This window comes from Neopelma chrysocephalum, unplaced genomic scaffold (genome assembly GCF_003984885.1).
Source record: "Neopelma chrysocephalum unplaced genomic scaffold, ASM398488v2 Primary Assembly neopelma1_97102, whole genome shotgun sequence".
Taxonomy (NCBI): Eukaryota; Metazoa; Chordata; class Aves; order Passeriformes; family Pipridae; genus Neopelma; species Neopelma chrysocephalum.
Genome location: NW_020925744.1, coordinates 798,123 through 802,021, shown reverse-complemented (window position 1 = coordinate 802,021; position 3,899 = coordinate 798,123). Strand labels below are relative to the sequence as shown.

General features: G+C 44.5%; 1 long non-coding RNA gene across 1 annotated transcript; it reads right to left on the bottom strand.

The window, feature by feature from the left end:
- Positions 1 to 1,927: 1,927 nt before the first annotated feature.
- LOC113961324 lies at positions 1,928 to 2,905 on the bottom strand. Its single transcript, XR_003532270.1, has 2 exons — positions 2,660 to 2,905; positions 1,928 to 2,125 (listed from the first exon to the last, which is right to left on the bottom strand). It is a non-coding gene; the product is annotated as an uncharacterized LOC113961324 (long non-coding RNA).
- Positions 2,906 to 3,899: the final 994 nt, after the last annotated feature.

Here is a 3,899-nt window from a genome sequence, read left to right as displayed (position 1 = left end):
TGGAAAATGTAACGAGATGTGCCTATGACTATTCATTTCATCTACTAGAAAAACTTCTCCCCAATGACTGAAATCCAGAGCCGAGGCAGAATAATCTCAACCACATTTGGCTTTATAGTAAATTAATACTGCAGTCTATATAGCTGAACGTAAAGTCGAAAGCCAAACCAAAACCCTTGTCAAAATAAATACTCATCAGCAAATATTTTGGTTATTTAAAAATGCCTTAATAAGTGTCTAGAATTTCAAAGGAAAATAAAAACAAATTTATGAGAGAGAAGCTGAGTGTCAGCCCGAGAGCCACATGTCTCGCAGCTCATCCCTGAGCGAGAGACGAGACGTTGATTAGTCTGCACTGTGTGGGCTTATGGGAATAAACCCATGGAGTTTTATTTGCTATTATCTCGTTTAGCGGCCCGCACGACTCCTCAAGCCTCCAGCTGAGTGTGAGGCTCTGCATCGGGAAGGGCGCAGATTAAAACCGAGGTTCCGTAAACACCTCAGACTACCCAAAGGGGTGAAGATGCACTTGTGTGCGCGGCTGCAGTGGATTCGGGGTGCCCCCAGAGAGATGAGGTGGCTTAGCTGGTGCCCATTGTTCCTGGGGAGAAGAAGCACTAGAGCTCTCCCCCCTCTGCTCCCGGCTGCAGCATCGGCACGCTCTCTTCTAGACCTGCTATAAACAGCCCAGAGACTTCTCAGCTTTGTGGTCCGCAGGGCTGGAAGCTTGAAATGTCCAAAGCTGGCACGGTGCGTAACTGAAACCTTTATAAACTTGTTTCCCTTAAAGTCTTTATTAACTACCCCCAAGGACTATGACTGCTGCTACTTCTGCTCTTGCACGGTGGTGGTCTGGCACCTCCACGAAGCACACATGCTAAACAGATTAACATGCTTCGGCTGACCCACACTTCACAAACCGGGGATAGAGTTTCTCCAGCGCCATGTGGAAATTAACCTACATGTAGCAATGGTCAGCTGCAAAGAGGGAGTTCCCCAGCAATCTAAACAACTTACATTTCTTTGTTACTTTTGGCCTTTCCCACCCTTTTCTTGATTAAATATTTATTAAAATAGAAACAAAAATTTAAAAAAAGGAAATCAAAAGGAAAAAACCCTAAACCAACAACCTTCTTCCTCCCCCTTGGTCCCTTTTCACCTTTCACTGGGCTTATGCACGTACTTGTAAGAGTTTTTTCGTGTCGGTGCTTTTTTGTTTGTTGTTCTAGAAGCGCAAAGCTACTTTTAAAAAAGGGCTAAAATCTGAGTCGCATAGCTTATTAAATGTTCTCGAAAATCAGGCTAACGGCACAGGTTTGGGAGTGTTATCAATGTTGGAAAGGCTTCGGTCGCTTATGTCTTCCCTGCCGTCATTTACATTTGAGACAGAGCTATTTGTAGATAGGAAGGAGGAAGGAGTTTCCAGCATGCTAATCCCACCACTTTCCCTGTGACAGCCTCTTCGCCTTGGGCCTTTGCTGCATCGATCCGACACCCTCTCCCCCATGGCTGCAAGCTCCAAGTTTGCAGAGGGTAAGATACAAGTAACTGTTGGCTTGTGTCACACGAGGCTGTCATGGTAATAAACACATGGCTTCTCCTCCAGGAATTCCTAATCCTCCCTGTGTGGCTCTAGCCCTGTGGATAATATCATTACAGGACTAAACAAATAAACAGTCTACCCGAATCAAGCAGGAGGCACTGGGGACCACAATTCCTCTCTGCAAAGATGATACAAGTAAATTTACACTCACGGCTTGGAGTGGATCCAGTGGCTATGAATAGCTGCTCAGTTCTACAGCACTGGCTCCGGGCTGGGAAATGGTGCTGACCCTACTGCTCTGTATTTGCTGCAATCAATGTGAGCTATTCAGGGTTGTGTTTTCCTTACTATCCTCTGCTGGGAACATCAAGGACCACTAACACATTTATGAACCCGGGCCCGGGGAAGACGCTTTTACTGCAGAGTTGGAGTATTAAACTCAGTGACATGAAGGAGAGGTTAACGCCCTTCTGCCAACCGGGAGTTGGGCTTTCTCATGCAATTTCCTGTTGTTCTGGCTACTGCCTTGTATTTGATAAACTCGCTCACGTGCTGGGATGCACAGCTACACTTTTCTTCGTCCTATAAAAAATAATAAAAAAATAAGGCTAATCCAGCTACAATCAAGGTCTAACACACACAACCAAGACATTTTAATAGCACTCTATAAATTCTGGTTTCGAGTTGCTATAAATAACTTGAATGGCATATTGTGAACATTAGTGCTTATACATCTCCCCCTCCCCCCCACGGCCCCAACATACATATATCAAACTTATCTGTATGAATCTGGCTCCATGCCATAAAACCCCCAAATCCCTATACATTTACCACCCTCGCCCCCTACAGTTGTCAATTAATACATCATATTTCAATGCAGGTTTTTTTCTATGCACTTTTAAAAAGATCTAGTTATCTAAAGCTGTACACTTCTGAGGAGAGATGTCTTATTCCTTCTCAGAGAAAGAGAGGAATAAATTGTTGTGTTCTCATCTGTAGTCTCTTAGCAAGGATTCTTCTGAAATCTGTTTTCTAGTAGTGCAAATGCTGGGGATGCTTAGCTCAAATTAAATGTTTCCTTTTTCCCCTCTAAAACTAGCAACAAAAACATCACACCTGAAGACTGCTTTAAAGCTCCCATGGAGTTGTGCTCTTTCAGAGTTTTTATCAACATTATATTAGATTGTGGTGCAAAATTCTTCTGTTCTAGAACTTTTTATCCTCTATGGCTGCAGTCTCCCTGGGAGGTGCTTTCAGGAGTGTTACTGCTCAGGATGTAGACTGTGTGCTTGACTCCTTGTCGGTGTCCTCCAAGACCCGTGAATAACCATCCAGCTTCGGTGACTGCTAACTGCGCTGAGAATGCCTTGCATCACAAAGTGGAAAGGGAAGGAGCTCCTAAAGCTTCTCTGCTGTAGCTTGTTCTGTGATGTGGTTGGTGGAGCAAGAAGGAGGCATTTAGCCCAGTTACCAGCTTCTTTCCTAATGAAGTGACATTTCCCCTGTCTTTCTTATGTTCCAGACAAGCTCTGGCCTGTCTTGCTCCTTACTTTGATTTTGGATCTTCCTAAAGCTGCCTTGACCACTAAGGCAGAAGATGTCCCCCCTGTCAGTATTGTTATGCAGTGGTCCATGGAATGGGGATTGTTCTTGCTTTGGAGGACAGGTTCCAGGCATTTGCTGGCAGTGATAGTGACAGAGCAGGGAAGGGAGGAAAGGCAATGCCTAGCTGCCCTTTCCACTAATTTGGATTCAGAGTCAAAATCCCTTTCGTCAGCACACAACCATGCTGAACTGGGGGAAAATGACACCCTGATAAGCTAACTGTCAACTCCGTCTTTTATTATTGCAGTGACAGACAGAAACATCCTGAAACTGTGCTGGGGAGAGGGCACAATTCATTTTCTTGGGATCTGAAAATAGGACTAAAATTTTTGTTTCATTGTCCAGGGACGTAACTCATCTATTAAAACCAGGGGGTTAGCAGTTTAGACCACAGTGGAGGAGAGCTCAAAGAAGAAATCAGATTTATTTCCTTAATAAGATGAGTTCAGAGTACAGGGATATTTTCTTAGCATGGTTCCTTGCAGCCATCAAATCACATGGGTGGTTTTAAGATCCGCTTTGCCCTTCCCAAGCTGTGCAAGTTCCTAACTTTAGTCCAGACCTTCTTACTGGGGAGCTTATTAGCATGGGAAAGCTATCACTGAAGAGGAGGGCATGTAGTTTTCCATCCATCAAGTGCAATGCAGGGGGACAGTAGTCGAAGGAACAAAGTTGCCAAAGACTTACTGGCTCCCACTGCCCTTTTCCATTAATAAACCCCACCACAGCATGATTGGCCCTGGCCTCCTTT